Source organism: Papaver somniferum, chromosome 9, assembly GCF_003573695.1.
Source record: "Papaver somniferum cultivar HN1 chromosome 9, ASM357369v1, whole genome shotgun sequence".
Classification (NCBI taxonomy): Eukaryota; Viridiplantae; Streptophyta; class Magnoliopsida; order Ranunculales; family Papaveraceae; genus Papaver; species Papaver somniferum.
The window spans coordinates 21970115-21992529 of record NC_039366.1 but is presented as its reverse complement, the minus strand read 5'-3'; positions in this window follow the sequence as shown (position 1 = coordinate 21992529).

Genomic DNA, 22415 nt, shown 5'->3' with positions numbered 1-22415 from the left:
ATTTATTTTCTGTGTTGTTATTTTGAAATATTTCTTTTTGTGTTACGTACGTGGTTTGAGACCCAATTTGGAGCTTGTTTGAGAGTTTAATTCTAATCTAGGGTAATTGGAATACTTAGGTATGTTTCAAGGCTTAGATCGTTTTGCACCATTGTCATCCTTGTTCGACATTTACTTGCTTACTATTTGTAACCTTAAACCAATCTGGTAGGATTCAATCCTTGGAACTGATTTATGGGAATACTAAATGAATGCGGAATGGGAAATTTGGGAGTAAAAAGAGCCGCTTGAGTATTAGTTCTACACTTACTTTTCACTGTTGTTTGCGAATATTGTCAATATGCTCCTAAGTGATAGTTAGATTTGATTCTGATTTTGTAATCATATAGTTGATAGAAGTTATCTCCAATAAAGCAAATCAATTTCATCTCAAACTCTGTATGGCGTCTGCATTGTTGTTGGAGTGAACTAATCAACAGATGCTGTGTTTGTCTTCTACGTTTAGACACATTAGGGTTGATCATAGAGTAGTGGGATTGTTGATCACAGCAAACTTCCCTGCTCAGTAGTAAGTAATTTTTACTGTCGACGCATGTATTGTGGGATTGGGGATCATAACGAGGAGCAGAGAACCACCTGTGAGGTGGGATAGTTAGCTTGTGCGAGTCCTCATGCTTGAGAAAGACGAATATAAGGAACTCCAAGCTCGTCAACGTTATTAGACCGGTGTTGGTTTAGAGGTGTTCAAGAGACGATTAAGTCGATAATGACTTGATTAATAGAATATAAATGGTAATTAATAGAAATTAATCTAACAATAGTTCTGGTACGAAAATTGTATCGTTGGATAGGTCTCGAAAAGTTATACGAAGTGGACTACTCGAACGTGTCAATTGGATACCGGACAAAGAATATATCATCAGTGTTAGGTGAAGGGAAAAAATAGTCTTTTTTGCATTTAAACCGACCTGGATGCCCTTATCATTTTTCTGGGTGTCTTAATCATTTTTCGCCAGCCTTATCTCCCTGGACCGATTGAAGAGAACCATTTCTCTTTTCTTTTTCTTTCTTCTTTTCTCTTCTTCTCTGTTCTTCTTCTTCGTCTCTCAGTCTCAGAGATTTGAGTGTTTCGTTGTGTGAGAATTCTTGTAGACCTTGTTATCCAGGATGATTAGATGAAGAAACTGGAGCTGATCTAGTTCTGCAATTACAGAGAATGGCAAGTTTAATTAGGGTTTCGTGTTTGATAGAAATTTGTTTATGATTTTGAAAAAAAATAGATAGATTATATATGGGTTTGTGTTCGATTGAAGTATAGGGTTTAATTTTAGTTTCTCTGTTAATCGAATCAGAAATTAGGGTTTATAGAATTGAGTTGCTGGTGTAGAATCTCAGATGAAGGAGATGATTTAATTGGTGGTGATTCGTGGAAGATTAGAGGTTGTTAAGTCTAAGGTTGGTGACTGATTTGGGGTTGTTGATTTAGACTTTTACAGAAGACAAATTAGAATCAGAGTTTTCTATAGGGTTCTGAAATTGGGGAAGAACAAAGGAATTCATGGAATGAAGATTTGGTTGTGGTTTAGATGTATGATGAATTAGAGGGAACTAATATTGCAATGGAGTGGATGTTGTAAGAGTTGTACATATATGGAGTTGAGGTTTAGATGATTTGGATGTTTGTACCAGGGATATGGTGTAGCTGTAAATAGTAATGAGGCTGCTATGACTTAAGTGATGGTTAGAAGATGGAATTTGATTTGTAAGGAATGAGTATAAACTGAGTTAGAGGGAGATTGTTGTTATTCTTCTCAATGGCTTGTATTGGTGGTTAGGGGATTATGAGATGAAACTAATGGAACTGGTGGAGGTATTTACAGGCTGTAATGAATTAGAAAGGGTGAAGTTAGTAACATGAATTGATTGTGGATATGATTAGTCTGAGATTTCAGTTCATGAGAATGGAAGTTCAATGATAGAGTTATTGTTGAAGCTAATGGAGCTAGTGGAGAAAGGGTGCAGCAGTTGTAGTTTGAATGTGTCGGTGATATATGAATGAGTGTGCAAGACTAATGGATATGAATTCCAGCTGAGTTACAAGTTATTCTAGTGCTATTGAGATATAGGGAATATGAAGTTGAAGATTAAGATATAATGAAGAACAAAAGAGAATGTTGTTGTTGTTGTTGTGTAGAATAGTTGGTGGTGATATAGAGGTGTGATTGTGACTGGACTTGAGATAGAGTTGTGTAAATGGTATAAAGCTGCTGGTTATAGCTTAGCCAGATATGTGAACTGTGTAAGTGAAATGGAGAAAGAAATGGGGTTATGTTGCTGGTGGTAGTTGTTGAGTGTTAGAACTGTAATTGTTTTTGATGTTGTTCTTGTTTAGAGTAAGAGATAAAGAGAGTCTGTATTAGAGTTTGTTGTGCAATGTGTTTGGTATTGCTTCGTGAATATAAACTTGTTAGTCATCCCAGTCAGATTATCCGACTGATTCTGTTCTTAGCTGTTTCAGGGTATATGCCTGAGTTGAATCGGTTTGACTCAGAACCGGCTCAGTGAGCAAGACCAGACTTGACTTGACTTTGGACTTTGGCTAGTTTGACCTGACTTGACCTTTGACTGGAATTTGACCTAGACTTAGGCGTTGACTGTTAATTGACGCTTTGACTGTTAGAGACCGTTAATTAACCTAAGTGGATGATGGGCTTTTCAATTGAGTTTGTAGTAAGATGATTCGTTCACTCAGATTTGTTGAGAATTTGTTTTAAGACTTCATAAAGAAAATAAGGAAAAATATATATACACAATTTGTCACAAGATGAAGAGATGCTGAGACGCGGGCTTCCACTACTTTTCATATTGTTATGGTTCAGTCATTAACTCTAGACAATATAGCTCAAACAAAAGAAGTTGTCTCTAGTTCTTTGTCAAAAATAGATTTCGTAAAATATTATTTGTAAGTTAAAAGCATGACGCATCTAAAGTATTTAGAACTAAGCATGGGGCATCTAACAAAATAACAAATAATTAATATAAATCATAAAGCAATTAAATCTATGCAAAAGGTCAATAAAAGAATTAATTCATTTATCACAATCATGAAAAGTTGCTTCCTCCGTCGTCCCAGCGATGTGGTTTAGCTCCTCATACTCAAAACACGCTCAAAATAATTTTCTATAGCTCAAAAAGGTGTTTTATAGAAGAAAAGATATAAAGCAGTGTGTTTGTAACAATTATAATTGTTACAAAACCTACTGTTACAAATGAGTTGTTACAAAGTAGCTGTTACAAGAAAACTATAGCTCAAAACTGTCGCAAAACAACAGTCTTATCTGGAAGAAAACGTAACGGTTTTTTCGACACTAGAAACGACTGCTTTTTGCAGTCTATTGTTCTTCGTGTTCTTCTCTCATGGCAGCAACAACAACTCTCTCCAACTCTAATTCCTACACTCTGTTCTCACCCCTTACTCCTCATTCCCTTTTGTGTGTCCCCCATCACCTATTTATACCCAACAGATGGATATCTCTTGAGTTAATACTCACATCTTCTGACGATTAATAAAGTATCTCCCAAGTATTTTCTCTTTATTTTCACACGTAGAAGAGCTGTCAAAATCTTTCAGAACTTCCCTAAACTGATAGATATGAATCCCAGGGGATTTTATATTCCCATATACTGCATTAACTTGCAGACAACAACAAATCTTCGAGATATTATTCTTGATTTCTTTCCCTGTTGACTCAAATATACACGAAAATCTTCTATTTTGTCGATCAAAAACTAGTTAGCAACCCTACTTCGGTGTGTCAAATCATTCCCAATCAATACTGTTGAAAATCTCCGACAAAAATCTCCACAAGATTTCGATAGTATTTCCACCTCCTTTGTTCTATAAAAGGAAAGAAATTTTCCCTTGTTTTACTCTCCAAAACCATATACCAATCCTGTTTTACCGAAACAGGATATATCAAGTCCAAATCCTTTGAGAATCTCCAACAGAACTCGTTAAAATCTTCCCCATAAATATTGATGCTGCTGTATATTTCTTTCCGCCAAAATTTCATTTTTAAACCGTGAAGAAGAAGTGCCCCCTATCCAAAATATGGGCGCCTTTAACAGCTGGGGCGCCTGGGGGTGCCCTAATCCAAAGTGAGGGTGCCTTTTAACACTTTTCTGGGGTGCCTTTAGTAATTTTCTCTGGGGGTCCAAATAACACTTTTCGAGCACTTTTTCCACACAAATGTATTTCTCCAAAAACACCTATCCAAACACAAAAGCACCATACTTAGTACAATATCGAGCACTAACAATACAGAACATTGAGAACAAAATAGACACATAAATGCGTCTATCAAATACCCCCAAACTTATTATTTGCTAGTCTCGAGCAAATTAAAAGAATAAAACCGAGTTAATCTCGGGTGGGTTTATCAGAGGTGTACCCACAAAAACCATGACTTCTAAAGAGCTATGAGGACATATACATTCTCAACCTATCTCCAAGTAACTAGAATGCCAGAGAAATTAAAGGTGTCAGCTCTAAAGCTGACTGAAGAAAAGGGGAGACACATCCGCACCACTGCTAGATAAAGAGATATCCGCTACACAGCTAGATAAACATTGTAAGATGTGTCCGCTGCTTTACAGCTGGATAAGATTAGGAGAGAGATAAAAATGAGAGGGACATCTGCTACACAGCTGGACTAATTACGTGTGATGAGTTAAACCAGTGCTAGAAAGATCTTGTGCCAGATTGACAGCAGACTAACAAAGCAACCAAAATGCATCTTTCTTCGACTCTCTCACATTGCTCAGTAGAAATAACGTCTTCTTCGGTCTTCAACTGTTGATGATAAACTCTCGAACCTCATAGAACCTTGACAATTAACTCTTCTCTTCGATTTCTTGCTTGAGTTATAAATTTCTTCTTTCCTATGGCCTTATTGAACAAAAAGAACGTAATGATGTTTCATTTTTCATTTTTTTTTTTGACAAAAAAAATTACAAGACAAAAATCTACATGGCCATGAGAGAAGGACTTTAAAACTTGGATCTTCGCAACTTGTGATGTCTTGGTATCATGAATTCAAACAAATTATATCATTTGCTCTTATAACTTCTGAGTCTTCAATTTTGACTTTTGAATTATTCTTTTCTATTGTTGCTTCTAAACCTTAAACGTCTTCAACTTTCTTCATAGATTTTGATGTCACTCCGCTTGTTGATGATGATAAGTTTCTACTGAGAGAGAGTCGTAATCCAGTAACTACGACTACATTGTGAGGTTGCTTTGTCTTTCTGACATTTCCTGACCTACTTGCCTTTCCATCATGGATGGTTAGGTCCATCACGGTTACCCTATAAAAAGAACAAGTTCTCTCCTGAATTTCAAAGATCTCAATGTCTTTTTCTCTAATGTCTCAATAAGTTGTTATCCCTAGCATTCTAATTTCTATCTTTTCGGTGAGAAACAGTATGTAAACTTAGATAACCGGATACCATGTGACGCTAGAAGTTTCAAAAATGCAACTAAAAAGTTTCTCACATACCCCCAAACTTAAATCTAACATTGTCCTCAATGTTCTAAAGATAAAATTAAAAGCATATGAACAAGGAGAAACTGTTACCATTTGAAGCAAAAGGGTTAAGGAAAGATATTCCCGTGTTGCATGAGATTGGGTTACCTCCCAAGAAGTGCTAAGTTTAAAGTCTTCAGCCAGACATCGAAAGGAATTAGTCACCTCATAGAATCATATAGAAGTAGTCGGAATAATTGTGGATCATCTGGATCAAAAAGTGCTAACCACAAGAAGAGGAAACTGCAACAGACCAAGAAGATACCGAACATACCCTTATTTAACTTTTTGTTTAAGACAACTATCTCTAGTTGTGGCTCAGGTTCAGGCTCTATAAAAGGGTCTAAATAAAATTTTTTCATAGGCAGGACTTCCTCAAAAGAAGGATTCTTAAGATCAGGTTGTAGAGTCTGGAAATACTCAAGTAGGAACTTAGAAGCACATAACAATAATCTGAACAACGGAGGATCCTTAAAGTCAATTAGACTTGACTAACAAAACTGACCACAATGAAAGAGTTGGTCTTCCTTAAGAAAATGTGTCGACCTTATTCTCCTAAAGTAATTAGGTTTAGTCTCAAAACTTAATAACCGACACATCTTAAAATCAAATGTTCTCACAATTGGAAGAAAAGTATTTGGTGGGAAAACAAAGTCAATCTTGGTATCATAGCCTGGGTTAACCACATCAAACAGAGGATGGGTTTCTAACAACTGAGCTTCTCTCTAGACATCATTAGGTTCAGGAAAAAGTGTACGAAGATAATCTTGTAAGATGGTTGAGGCACAAATGTCAAGTCCTACACGAGGGAACTTTCTAAGAGTTAAAGCACACGGAGACTGATAATCACCCCCAAACTTAGAGTTTTTTGTGTCTCTAGAAAGACTAGTCACAACTTCCCTAATTTCTAGGTCATCGGATTCCTGAAAATAGTCAATTGATTCTTCTAAGTCGGGTTCATCCTCACTCATTTCTACGAGTTCATTTTATTTTTCTAAGTCTAATGTTTCTAAATTTCTAGACTCTAAAACAATATTCTCCGAATAAACTCGTTCCTCAAAACTATCATCGGCTTCGTAGACAGGAAATACTACATCATCTAAAACGGGGGTATCTCTAGTCAAATCCTCGTCCTTTTGAATAGGTGAATAATTAGTAAAATTATTTGGATTTGTACTAGAAACAATACTATCATTATAAAGCTCAATCGCTGTAACAAATTCCTGATCACTATGCCTACATATTTCATGTTCTTCATCGATACTATCCTCATCATAATCATCATTATAATAACATGAAAATGATCGAACCTCATCAAAACAAGTAGTGTTACCAATTCTAACCTCGTCATCTTGATTATGCAAATAACTATCCTCTTTTTTAAGGGTATTATTGGAAACACTATATTGGAAAGTAAGATTATTTCGAGCAAGTCTTTCGTTCGTCTCAGCCATCAACTTGAGGGATTCCTCGATAGAAAGTTCTTTTTCGTCAAAAACTAAGTTATTCATTTCTGCTAACTTACGTGTTGACTCAGCTAATTTACGTGTTGACTCTAGTAAAGAGGAATTATCATAAGGATCATAAAAAGGACTACTTTTCAATAGTTTCATTGCATCCTCCAAAGACGAGGAACTAGTGCTATAGTCTTCTTGCTCGTATGACCGGTGCGCATGTGGATAGTAATTGGGATCACCATGGTATGACCCGTAACGTTCAAGTTTCAAGTTCCCAATCACTATTCACACTATGGTCATAAAAAGGATAATGTCCAAGCTGCTCAGTCGGATACTCATTGTATTGGTTATTAGAATACCAGTTCGACAACCTAACTGCAGGGGAATTCTAAACAAGCACAAAGAAGGACGACTCGACCACAACAAGCCTATTTTATCTAGCAACCAAAAAGCATGATGGCTCCACTTAGATTGTTTCTAGACCAGCTTCTAATCCTTCGAAAGGGAAATCGTTACAATTTAAGCAAACCCCTCTGGAATCAATGCGAGTCAAAGCAAGTTGAATAAGGGCGAGGGAAGCTCAGTGGAGCTTTGATACCCAAGGCCTCACCGCTATTACAAGGCGGCGCAGTCACGCATTCAACTCACAGAAACCATCATGAACTTCGAAGTATGCTTAAAAGAGTAACCAATATTTCTCGAATGACTTTCCTATTAATCTCGTTACCCTATCGGTCTCGTTCTAGTCAAAATTTTAGGCTTAGGTTCGCGTTTGGTTTCGTTTTCCTAAGGCGGGCAAGAAGAGAACGGTGATGAAATCCGAACCCTTATCTTGTATGGCCAGGCCTTGCCCTTTACTAGGAAATTAAAACAGCCGTATTCGATTCCTCAACATATATGCATACAAAATCATCTAGTAAACCGCTGACAGGAGATTCACGGGTGTTTAGAATTCTTACCTCCCGTTCCAGACGGGGGATGAACCGTTGAAGTCGACTCGGGCCACAACTCCAATGTTGTGTACGAACCCGAGGGGCCGAGGTGATATCGTAATCACCGTCCTTCTCTGCAAACAGTTTATTTAAAATTACCCTTCCGTAGGGTTTTAAAAAAAATGTCCAATGTCCAAAAATAAAGAAGTCCAAAAATAAAATAAAAATTACAAAAATAAAAACCTATTTACAGTTTCTAAAAATAAAATAAAAAAAAATCTTTATATACAAAAATCTTCTTCTTCACTCCTCTTGAATTCTCCTTTTCTTTCCTTCTTTGGCTTAGCTTTTGTTTTCAACACTTTCTTCTCTTTCTTTAGCTTGGCTCCAAATCTGAAAACAAACAAGAAATACCAAAAGGCGTAAAAAAGAACAAAAAAAAATAAATGAAACCTAGAAACAAATCTATAAACAAATCCGCGTCGGCGACGCCAAAAATTGATGGGTTTTTCAATTGATTTTGTAGTAAGATGATTCGTTCACTCAGATTTGTTTTAAGACTTAATAAAGAAAATAAGAAAAAATATATGTACACAATTTTTCACAAGATGAAAAGATGCTGAGACGCGGGATTCCATTACTTTTCATATTGTTATGGTTCAATCATTAACTCTAGACAATATAGCTCAAACAAAAGAAGTTGTGACTCTAGTTCTTTGCCAAAAATAGATTTCGTAAAATATTATTTGTAAGTTAAAAGCATGACGCATCTAAAGTATTTATAACTAAGCATGCGACATCTAACAAAATAACAAATAATTAATAGAAATCATAAAGCAATTAAATCTATGCAAAAAGTGAATAAAAGAATTAATTCATTTACTACAATCTTGAAAAGTTGCTTCCTCCGTCGTCCCAGCGATGGGGTCTAGCTCCTCATACTCAAAACACTCTCAAAATAATTTTCCATAGCTCAAAAAAGTGTTTTATTGAAGAAAAGATATAAAACAGTGTGTTTGTAACATTTATAATTGTTACAAAACCTACTGTTACAAATGAGTTGTTACAAAGTAGTTGTTACAAGAAAACTATAACTCAAAACTGTCACAAAACAACAGTTTGATCTGGAAGAAAACGTAACGGTTTTTTCGACACTAGAAAACGACTGCTTTTTGCAGTCTATTGTTCTTCGTGTTCTTCTCTCATGGCAGCAACAACAACTCTCTCCAACTCTAATTCCTACACTCTGTTCTCACCCTTACTCTTGATTCCCTTTTGTGTGTCCCCCATCACCTATTTATACCCAACAGATGGATATCTCTCGAGTTAATACTTACATCTTCTGACGATTAATAAAGTATCTCCCAAGTATTTTCTCTTTATTTTCACACGTAGAAGATCTGTCAAAATCTTTCATAACTTCCCTAAACTGAAAGATACGAATCCCAGGGGATTTTATATTCCCATATACTGCATTGACTTGCAGATAACAGCAAATCTTCGAGATATTATTCTTTCCTTGTTGACTCAAATATACACGAAAATATTCTATTTTGTCGATCAAAAACTAGTCAGCAATACTACTTCGGCGTGTCAAATCATTCCAATCAATACTGTTGAAAATCTCCGACAAAAATCTCCACAAGATTTCGATAGTATTTCCACCTCCTTTGTTCTATAAAAGGAAAGAAATTTTCCCTTGTTTTACTCTCCAAAACCATATACCAATCCTGTTTTACCGAAACAGGATATATCAAGTCCAAATCCTTTGAGAATCTCCAACAGAACTCGTTAAAATCTTCCCCAGAAATATCGTTGCTGCTGTACATCTCTTTCCGCCAAAATTTCATTTTTAAACCGTGAAGAAGAAGTGCCCCCTATACAAAATATGGGCGCCTTTAACAGCTGGGGAGCCTGGGGGTCCCCTAATCCAAAGTGAGTGTGCCTTTAACACTTTTTCTGGGGTGCCTTTAGTAATTTTCTCCGCGGTCCAAATAGCACTTTTCGAGCACTTTTTCCACACAAATGTATTTCTCCAAAAACACCTATCCAAACACAAAAGCACCATAATTAGTACAATATCGAGCACTAACAATACAAAACATTGAGAACAAAATAGACACATAAATGCGTCTATCAGTGGACTGGGCCTTATGTAATGGGCCGAGATTAGTGGACTTGGGTTTTGTGCAACGTATTCTTAGTTTGATGTTTGAACCCTTTATGGTCCGAATTAGACTTTGGTTCCTTCTATAAAGTTGTGGATATTCATAAGACATATCTAGTGGACTATAGAATCAATGTAATTGAATTAGTAAACCTTAGATATGCTAAAGTTAGATAATTAAAAGATGTATAACCATAATGGGCTTAGAACCAATAGATAGTTCACTTAGCTTATACTAGAGAATTGTACGAGATTATATTATGAGCCTTGTATGAGCCTTTTGGCTAATACTTAGAGTGCTTGTATGATTAGTAGTTAATTGTTATTAACAACGATCGATCTAAAGAATGAACCAGTGGATTGAGGATCTCACTTGTCGTCAAAATAGGTGGGAACTCATGTAACTTTCTTGTAATCATTAAGACTCCTTTCTATTTGCGAGCATAATATGTCTTTACCATTTTTGCGCATGTTGTGTGTACTTTGATGTATGTGTGTGCTATGTGTTGTGCGCTTTCCTCGCGAGGAGTGTCTGTGGTTTCAACCACAGTTCCTCGCTAAGCACTATTAGGCGAGATGTCGCTGTATGGGCTGTCGTAGGCACAATAAATTAATAAATATATTTCCCACTAATTAACTGGTAATATAGCGGTAGTAAGAGATCGTTCCCACGGTGAGCTTTGTAATTGATAGGTTATTTGATCAGCAAGATAAAGTAAATAACAAAGGGTGTTGGTTGTAAGATAAATATAAAGACAATAAGAAGAAAGATGATTAAGGAATCCTTCGCCGTTACCAAGCGATAGATGGATTAATATACTTATATATCGTTCGTAAGAACCATTCATCACCAACCGTAGAATAACATCTAGCTCAGTGTTATCCCCAAAACTCCTTATACCACGGATACAGAAGCTCTCCAATATCAGATTCTATTCAACTGAACCACCAAGAAGTAGCTCACTCAAGGTGTAATCCAATGAATACTTTAAGTTTTGTGAATTAGGTTGATACCAGTAGTTAAAATCTTAGCTCAAGGTTTAATTGCTGGTGTTGTTTTCACACACGATTCCTCCACAGAATCCCTCTGTAAGGTCTCATGATTTCTACTTGTGTAGAGAGTTAATCGACGATTACTTATCTCATAACTTCCACTAGCAATAGAACAATCAATATACTGATCTAGTAGGCCTCCAAAATCAATATAAGAATCACTCATAAACCCTAGATATGGTAAAGACAAACGATGATGATAAGAACTCTCAATAGATTTGTATTATTAATAAAGCTCCATGCTTAGAACATTGAATTCATCCTTAATCAACAAAGGATTTAGCTACTCATATTACAAAGAAGATGAATAATGGTGGTTTCCCCCTAAAGGGGTACACCCTAGGTTTTTGGTGTAGAACTTGTGATATGAGATTCGATAATATTTTACATAACTTAATAACTTTTTATAGGTTTACATTGCTTGGATTCCAAGTATTTAGTTAGGTTTAAGAACCCGACCCGAAAATATGACCTAACAACTCCAAACGTGCCCTTAAGCCTTCCAAGGTGTGAATACACGTTTCCCATTTGATAAGTTCGCGTACCCAGTCCGCAAACTTCAAATTCCAGCAGATATTTTCGGAAATAAGTCTGCGAACTCGGTTCTCAAACCCAGTTCGCGGACTTCACTGTCTTCGGTATTCAATGAAAACTGTTTGGGCCACAACTTCTTCATCCGAACTCGAAATGTCCTGATTCTTTTGGAATTCTTTTTTATCTTTCAGTTATCTTAAAGATGATGATGACAAATCCTTAATTTGAATGAGTTAAGATTGGTCTTTTGTTTTTTGAATTCCGGTGTGAGACCAACAACATTCTTCAAGAAAAGGAAGTTTGAAAAATTACCTTTAGATATGTTTGGGCCATATATAATCGAATCTTCAGAGTACCAGCAAGAGAATGAAGATTGCATCCTAGTAATTAAGAGAAATAGTCGACGTGGTACCGTAGACTTTAAATTTAAACTCTTAGAATCTCCATTTCAACATTTTTTTACAATATTTTGCAAAACTGATCAAACATATGAGTATTTTATGATTAATAAAATGTATTTTGGATCAATTTTAGTTGCTTGATGAATTTTTATGAATGGTTATTAATATTAATTTTGTTACACATGATACAAATAGGTGTCTGATAGGTCCCTAAAGATTCAATATAGTAGGTGGCCAATATTGCATCCCCATAAAGGCAGAACAACACAGGGAGATGAAACATTTTCTCGTATTTATAGTTTTGGCCAAAATTTGTAGCCATCAAAATTAATAAATATGAGGGTGGAGAGAAAGGATGTGCTTCACTAGGGTTTACAAAAAAAAAAAAAAAAAATCGAGAATCGCGAGGGGTGTAAAAACAAATCATTGAGTTATATTTAAGTTAAATTATTCCAATTTATGTTTATATTATATTGTATTAAATTATTTTTTTCTAAGTTATCATTAATTACCTCAAAAACATTGGATGATGCATATTATAGTTCCATCAGATTGGATGTTTACTTTTAATTCAACAAAGTGACAAAGATGTATGAGTTAATATATACGAATGAATATATGTTTTCAGTAGTATCGTGCGACACACCAACTCAATTCTCCTATTAATTTATATAATAGTACTAGTTAATATTTAATAATCTTGATTTAATATGTATCTCTCACCTGTGGATGTTTATAATGATGTTGATGTTTACTTTGTCAGTGAGAATAAAAATACTAGTAACTTTTAAAGTTATTCTTGAATTGTTATTTTTCTTGCAAAATTTTATTAAAGTGTTTATATTTTTTGAGTAAGTATGGAAATGTATTTCAAATGAGTTAGGCAAGATAATTCGGCTCCCATATTGATTGATGATAATTAAGTGGCTCATGAACCTGAATAACGATCAAATAATCAAGCAGAACTCAAATATGAATCACAATCAAAACGTATTTATTTTCACTGTGTAAAAGTTTGTTTGGTAACTCTTCCATATAATCCACCCTAGATCACCCAACTATAAAGAGAAAGTATAGTGACAGTGCATGCAAAAAGAAATTCCTTAGTTCCCCCAACCAAAAATCTCGGCTCTCTTACTGCCTTGAAATCCGACCATCATTTAATGTGAATCGATGACCAAATATAATTGAAGCTACGAAAATTACAAATTTCGAATAGCTAAAACCATTCTTAGTAAATAAGTTATAACAATGGCTACGAAATCCCTCATATACTAGTAGCTAAAAGGTAAATATTAGCTACATTGGAATCTTATTGTGCGACTTTAAAAAGTTAGTGTGTGTCTAAAGGGTAAACAGTAGTCTCATGGTAAAAAAACTTGACGTGTTCTCGGAAAGTTTATAATCATAGTGTTACCGATTCATAGTAATAACTTGTAAATTGGCCACGTTAATAGGGATGGCCATCGTACTACAAATTTAATGTAACTAGAAGTCATGAATCGTCCATGTGAAACTATTCTTGGTGTGTATGAATAATAGGGATGATCATGTTTAAAAAAAATCCATGTGACTTTAAGGTAAGCAATAACCATATATAAATCATATTATGTGTTTACAAGATCACCATGGTTTAATGAATGAGCTATTTTAACATATGGTATCCAACAAAAGATCAACTCCGGATATTGGTACCCAACAATTAAAATATTAAGGGATGGTATATGTACCACTAGTTGACTGCTAATAATTGGCCTAACTAATTTTGATTATATATTTTTAACTACGGAAATTACTACTTTATCCTCAGTTGTGTGTTAGCATTATTTACATAAACGTAGCTCCTTTTTCTACAAAATGAATTCTATCAGATTAGCCGAGACTTCTTGATATAGTATCTAGAACCAACCAAATACAAATCGATTTAAAAAAAGAATCGAAATCAATATTTCTCTTTGAAAGTGTCGATCATGTAAAACTATATTAGCAACTTTAAGGATGATATCTGATAAAAAAAATATTTTCTATTGGAGATGATAATGGTGCTCTATGATGTTCCTGGTTTTGTGATGATAATGCAATCTAAAATGACCAACAATATTAATTAATAATGATTTATGGGGTCGAATTTCTTATACAAAAAACAGAATATGAAATTTGGGTAAATTCAAAGTCAAATCCTCGTATTCAGTCTTGATCTTCAATTCTTACTAATAGTAATCCCTTCTACTTATAAGAACATTGTCATAGTAAAGAGGAGTTTAAACACAATGCTCAATTGAGGGGTATATAAATAATACTCCTTTTAAATATATATAGTAAGTAGGAGATTAAATATAAATTAGTTAAAACTACTAATGATTATTTAAACTACTAATTCAAAACAAAAGGTTAAAAAAATTCCTTATTCCTCAGGGCCATTAAACCCTAATGTCAATCAAATTTCCCTTCAGTTTCCAAAAATTTTAAATCTTTTTGCAAAGTACTTAAAATGACGAGGGCATTAAGTACCCCACAATCTTTCTGATATCAACCTATAAGTATGATACCTTGCGTGATCTAATATAGGCAGAGACTGTCAAGAAGATAGCAAAGCACAAGGTACACACTTGGTATATAATACAAGTTCGAAATCGAACCTTAAACTATAGGGATCAACCTAAGTGTTGGATTAACGTACAATGTATCTACTTTAATTATAACTTAAACAATTATAATACAAAAAGTAAAGTAAAAACACACAACAAGATTTTGTTAATGAGAAAACCGCAAATGCAGAAAAACCCCGGGACTTGGTCCAGTTTTGAAACTCTCAAAATCAATCCATAATACAAAGAACATTACCAACTCCGTATAGTAAAAACCAAGTAAACTACCCATAGTTACCTAGTATCCTCAGTATCCTGGGCCTACAACCAATCTGTCCAACTCACGTGAATCATAAGATAGAGTCCACTATCTTAAGTTTCTTCAGCCGTTGTGAAGACTTCAAGCACTCAACTCCTTTGGATCATCTTCCAAACAGTAAAGAACTAATATGTTTGGTAACCTCTATTCAACCTTAATAAGTTAATCATGGATTATTGTTGAGTACGACAAAGTGTAGATGGTGGATTTTCGACAAAGGGTAGAATTGTAAAACTATACTCCAGATTCGGCAACCGGATGAGTATTGAGACTCGTGTATCTCATTAAAGCATGAAAGATCATGTCATAAATCTCTGACTGAGAAAGCTGTCTTTCGGAGTACGTGTAGATGTGTAGTCTCTCAGCTGAGGCCACGACACATCTCATGAATACTGAGCAATTTCAGTAATTACTCCGGATCCGGCAATCGAATGAGTATCGAGACTCATGTCTCTGTGGATGAAAGCTCATGCCACCTATGATAGATAAAGTATCTCAGAGAAGATGAAGATGTGCAGTCTCTCAGATGAGGCCACGACACATCTCATACTATATAGAATCGAAAGATTGGGCGGCTCCTAGACAGCATGTATGCTAGTATAGAGCGATAACGTCTTCGGGATGTAACCAGATTTTCCCCGACTATGCAAGAGGAATATGACACTCCAGCAAGTTCATATTGCTCAACCCTCAGATAATTAATGCTCCTAGACAGGAAGCCCTTCTAGTAAGAGCCAGCAATTAATTATCTTAAATCGTCTGAATATCCAGCAATATTCTACGAGCCATCGTCTGAATATCCAGCAATATTCTACGAGTCGTCAATTAATCGCCTGAATATTCAGCAATATTCTACGATTCCTCGTTATATTTCGTTACTTCAATCTGTGGTTCTTCCCAGCAGAATTCCACAGGTTAGTAATAAATTCAACGAACAGGCATCTGGCATCGAATAAGCCCTGACAAAATGGTGCAAGTGTAATTAGCAGATAATGCACAGACCAGCATTTTGAATGCACGAACGAGCATTTCAAAAATACGAACGAACGAGGAACCTATGCAAAATAGGAAGGGAAAATAATAATAATAAAATATTAAACAAAAGCGCCAGGGGACTAGGCTCACCAGCCGGCCAGTCATGCCGTGACTAGTCCCGCGCCCAATTTTATATTTTACCATATTTTTACTATTTTCACGATCTCATGAAAATCCTCTCGTTCGAGCAAATTTCCTTTATTTCAAAGAAATTATCTAAATCACATGATTTTATCAAAAAATAATAAAATTAGGGAAAGGTGTCGCGGGACCGAGCACCAGCCGGCCATGCTTGGCCGTGGCCGGTCCCACACCTCACGTCTCCATTATTTTATTATTTCTCTCAAATTATGAAAATTCCTTGATTTTATGAATTTTCCCTAAAATCATGAAAATTACCTAATTTCATGTATTTTTATCTAAATCACATGATTTTATCAAAATAATAAAATTAGGGAAAGGTGTCGCGGGACCGCCCCGGCCGGTCATGCCTTGGCCGTGGCCGGTCCCACACCTCACGTCCCATTATTTTATTATTCCTTCTCAAATTATGAAAATTCCTTGATTTTATGAATTTTCCCTAAAATTACCTAATTTCATGTATTTTCTCTAAAATCATGGAAATATTAAAAAATTAGGAAAACTTGTGGGACCGGGCTCTAGCCGGCCGGCCATGCCCTAGCCGGTCCCACACGCCCATTATTTTATTATTTGGTGTTTGGTTTCCTGATTTCATGAAAACTCCCTGATTTCAACAAAATATCTTGGTTTTCAACAAATCCCTTTGATTTTATGAAAATTATCTAAAATCATCAAAATTACATAAAATTGGGAAGAGTGCCTTGGGACCCCGTGCCCATTGGCCAGCCGGTCCCACACTCCCATTCCCTATTTTATATTTTAATTTATGTCTCTCATCTCATGGAAGTTCCCTAATTTCGCCAAACTCTCCAGTTTCATGGAATTTCCCTTAAATCAGAGAAAAAACATAAAATCATATAAAACTGGGAAAAGCATGTGGGACCGCGTGTCAGCCGGCCGGCCATGCCCTAGCCGTGGCCGGTCCCACACCTTGTGATTCCTTGTTTATTTATTATTTTCATCATCTCATGTATTTTTGCCGGTTTCAGCAAAACCATGGATTTTGCATATTTTCTCCAAATGTTGCTCAAACGTGCATCAGAAAATATCAAAATTCTCAGGACTGAAGCACGGACACTATGGTGACACGGGCACATCCCCTTGACCGACCAAGGGTGACCCTGAGGCTTGCAAACAGCTGGTCCCGCATGTTTTAATGATTTTAACCTAATTTGCTCAGTTGCTCATATTAGGTTCGAACTCTTTCCAAACAATTGGAAGTTCGCTCAAACGACCATCTACTGGTCCCACGACCATCAAGAGCCGGTCTCATGACCTCTTGGTCGGCCCTCATATTTTCCATCAGGTTTTATGATTTGTTGCTCACACGAGCATTATTTCAGTAAATGATTAAACCAGCATTTAATCATTCTTTCACCAACTGGTCCTCAAGAGACTTTGGTATTTTTTGCTCATTCGAGCATCTGGGCGTTATATGGTGAACCCGTCATCCCATGTAGCCGGTCCCGTTTGTGATTTGCAATAAATCATTATTCGGTAAAATTAGGGTTTTGAATCCAGAGCTCTGCAGAAACGTGATTCTGAGCAGATTCGAACACTCTGATAATTTTATGTTGATTCCATGATTGAATTCATATTTATTTTGCTCGACCCAGCAGTCAGTAACTTAAATTAATGTTTTACTTGGTCCAGCTACCAACATTTCATTAAAAGAACGATATTTGTTCAAACTAGCAATATTTGCTCGAACTAGCAATATTCGCTCGAACCGACAATATTTACTCAATTAGCAATATTCGCTCGGACTAGAAATATTTGCTCAAAACATAGAATGTTGGTTCAACTATCAATATTCAACAATTTAGCAACACAGTTTTGCTCGTCTTAGGTTATGATGATACCTCGTCTTAGCAAACACGTTAAATTCATGAGTTTCGAAAAATTTACTCACACATGTTCAACTCAGCGCTACATGGACTCATCGTCCCATAAAGTCAGCAACTGACTCCAAAATCACGAGATTTCAATCATGTCACATGGGGGGGGGTATTAACTAGGGTTTTGGTCTGGCGGTCTACGGCAAGTGTGTTCACCCACGATGAGAATGTGAGCAAGTCGTGCAATCAGTTGGAAGAGTCAGCAAAGTAGTGGGTGGAAAGTTAACCAAGTCTCCGCACGATGAGTAATTGGTTTTAACATGATTTCCCCATTTCCCATTCTCTGATTCCAGCAACTGTCACACTTCATGGGATCATGGTGTTTACAACTCCGGCATTGTAAAATGTCCCTTAATCATGATTGAAAAAGAAGAAGTTTTCGAACACTCGAACAATATTCGCCAAAACGAGCAATTTCTCATCAAATTTCATACAGACAATCTTTCGTCTACACGAACTCACAAAAATTACTCTCAATTGAGCAAAATTCAATCATTCAGAGCATTTTCACGCTGAATTCACAAGACACCTACAATCTCAGATCACCATTGATCTCACGCATTTCTCAGCTTCCCTCCTACAGATCAACCCATCCTCTCTTGTGACCGAATTGACTCTGGAACGACCATTGTTCTTGGTTTAGGCCGGGGTCTTACAGATTGATCTCTCGAACTCAAAACACTCCCTTCTTGCAGTGCATCTATGTGAGGTTCAACATTTCGGGGTTCAAGGAGTCTCCAAACGGTTGACTCTTCAATTCCGTAAAAACCAGCAAATCGTTTTTCCTCACTCACAGATTGGCGACCACAGTGGGAGATTAATCTCTCGGTTGCAATCTCATTTTCACAAGATGGTTGGCCTTAGGACTAATTCAACTGATCCAGACCCAATCCAGAATCTTTCAAATGGCAGGATTCCTCATGTTACACCTGACGACATGGAAGGCAGAGGAACCCCGACTCTGGCAGAGCTATCTCAAATTCTAGAAGTCCACACCAGGAACATGGATCTGATGAAGAACACGATAGATCACATACTCGATTTTCTCATCAAGCTGACATCTGAGTTGGGCGGCGTCTCTGCTTAGGAAGTCCCAATACTGGGGACTGGTTCAACGCCTGACCCTCAAATCAACAGTTTCACTACTTATGAAAAGACGGTGGATCAAGAGGTTGCACAATTGATTAAAAATTTGTGTGAAATTTTACACTTTTCCAGGGAACAGTGTACGGACACGTTTGCCGCACTCAACCAGATATCATCTGACGTACAAATAACTTTACCAACCCCAGCAGTTGAAGAAGTATCCCTGATATCTGAACATTCAATCGACAACATCACTTTTGGAGAGGAAGATCGCATCGCAGACGAAGGTCACAATCGCGCGTTGTATGTGACTGGCTTCATCAAAGGCACCGAATTTAGAAGGGCTCTTGTCGACACCGGTGCTTCCAGCAATATTTTGACTATGAAGACTCTTAGAATGGCCAGATTCCCACGAGGTAAAATCATTCGCCATCCCATCCTAATGACAGGATTTGAAGGAAGCCAAAGCCACACATATGGATACGCGTACATAGATTTGAGGGTAGGACCAATTCAATCAAAGGTGAAATTCCACGTGATCGAGCAAGAGCCTGACTACCACCTGATACTTGGGCGACCTTGGCTCCATGACAACAAGGTGGTTCCATCAACCTACCATCAACGCATGAAGGCCTTACTCAATAACAAGATCGTCCGCATATCTGCTTCATCATCTCCTTATGCTCTGTCTTACGATGCTGAATTCATCGAATCCCAGAGCGCCCCTGAATCTCCTAAGAAAATCTATACTACTCCACTTCCAAATTGGAAAGCTATTGAGGCATCCGCATCATCACCGTCTTCGGAAGCGGAACCAGTCGAATCGCCTGCTACATCGCTCAAACGTCGAAAAGATGAAACTACGATCTCATGATCCAATTTTATGACCACTCATGACGCAGAAGGAAGGGTCATTTACCGGTGACGCAAAGATTAAAAATTAATAGAGGAGATTGATCAAGAGTCTTCTCGCACTGGTGAATCGTGTCAGAATGAACAACTACCCGAGGATGAAGTTCAGGAAGCTCCAAAACAGTTACAAGATGGCACAAATTCTACTACTGATGATCTTGAGACGGTTAACATCGACACAGAGGAAGATCCAAGACCGATCTTGCTCAGTTCTGCACTATCACCGGAAGAACGTGCAGGTCTGGTGGATCTACTGAATGAGTATCGGGATATATTTGCTTGGACGTATGAAGAAATGCCTGGCCTGGATGACAAACTGGTCACTCACCGTCTACATATCATTCCCGGATCCAAGGCTGTCAAACAACCACCCAGGCAGTTCAGGCATGAGGTCAAGGAGCAAATCAAGGCCGAAATTCAAAAATTGTTGGTAGAGGGATTTATCAAGCCTATTCAGCATCCAACCTGGCTGGATAATGTCGTCCCAGTTAAGAAGAAAAATGGCCAAATCAGATGCTGTGTAGATTTCAGAAACCTAAATAAATGTTGCCCGAAGGATGACTTTCCTTTACCCAACATTGATATGCTCGTTCATGCAACCAGCGGCCACGGTATGTTCTCATTCATGGATGGTTACAGTGGGTACAACCAATCAAAATGTTCGAACATGATACCGCCAAGACCGCATTTCACACTCCCATTGGGAATTTTCATTACACTGTGATGCCCTTGGGGTTGAAAAATGTTGGCGCCACCTACCAACGAGCCATGACAACAATATTTCATGATATGATGCACAAGCAAGTAGAAGATTATGTTGACGAAGTCGTGGTGAAATCGAAAGCTCGAACATCCCATCTAGAAGTTCTGAGACAAGTCTTTGAAAGATGCAGAGAATACAAGTTGTAGGATCAGAATCTCGCAACAGTTATGTCTCAGTGAAGTTATCAATGGTATTGCACAAAAGCGTCGCAGAACAATTTCAGAAACGACATCAACAAGGATTATGAGAAAGATGTGATAGTCTCGTGAAAATTAGAAAGCTTGCGAAGTCAACATTTGTAAGGTTGCGAGAATGTCGCAAACCATATCCGAAAATAAAGGACAGATTAGCTGTCATCCACTATGTATTTCCCTTATAAATAGTCATTCGAGTTGTAAAGGAAAAGAGAGATCTTTTTTGAGTGAGAGACAAGTAAATAGGAGAGAGAGAGAGTTCAGAACAAAGATCATTCTTGATTTTCTTTATTTTCCTTGTCTTGTAAGAATATTCAGAATTTAATCAATAAAATTAAGAGTGTTAACCTAAATGAGCTGATCAACAATGAAATCATATGAGGGGTGTAGTGTAGGATTTCCTGCAACTACATAACGATGCTAGAAACAGGGACGATTAAAGATTGAAGACTATTCTAGAAAAAAATCGAAGATTAATATTGAGATTTGTGAAAATTTAAAGTAGTTGATTAAGAATTTTTCATAATTTCTCGAAACACTGTTAGCATTGAAGAAATGGCTAGACGAAGAAATACATCCGAACAACCAACTACTATTAGAAGAAGCAAAAGAATTGCTGGAAGAGAAAGAAGTGAAATGGGAGAATCTACTAGAAGGGGAAATAATAGAGAAAATATAATTCAATCACCAACTCAACAAACACTAGTTCAAGAGAGGAATACAGATTATGACAGAGTGAGCGTACAACTTGGCGATCAAGTTCAGCAGAAGAAGTAGAAGAAGAGCAACAAAAAAGAAATTATAGACAGGAAGAGAGAAATCAAGAAGCAGATGAAGGAATAATTCATGGAGGTGAAGAAATTGGAGCGTTAGAAACATTGAGACGAAAAATACATGAAGAAAGAAGAGTTGAGGCGGAAGAACGTGCAAATTTAACAAGACAAAATCACGAATTAAGGATGGAGAATATCAGATTGCAGAATAGAAGATTGAGAAGTATTACAAAATCATATTCCAGATCAACTAGAAGAGAAATGAGGCAAAATTCACCTATAATCAATGTTGGAAACAATATTCAGGAAGAAATGTCAAATCCTAATGAAGAATGTTGCGAAAATAGAGAAAGAATTGATGATCGTTACATTCCACAAAATGAAACTTTTGATGATAGACAAACTGGAGGAAATCAAGAGAACGGGAAATTCAGAGACAAAATAACCAAGATGGCGAAGGAAATCAAGAGGATGGAAGAAGAATTTTACATGTGATAGAAAATCAAAGAAATCAACAGACAATTGAAGAAAAAATTGAAAGACATAATGCTGAACAAGCACGTTTAATCTGCGAACG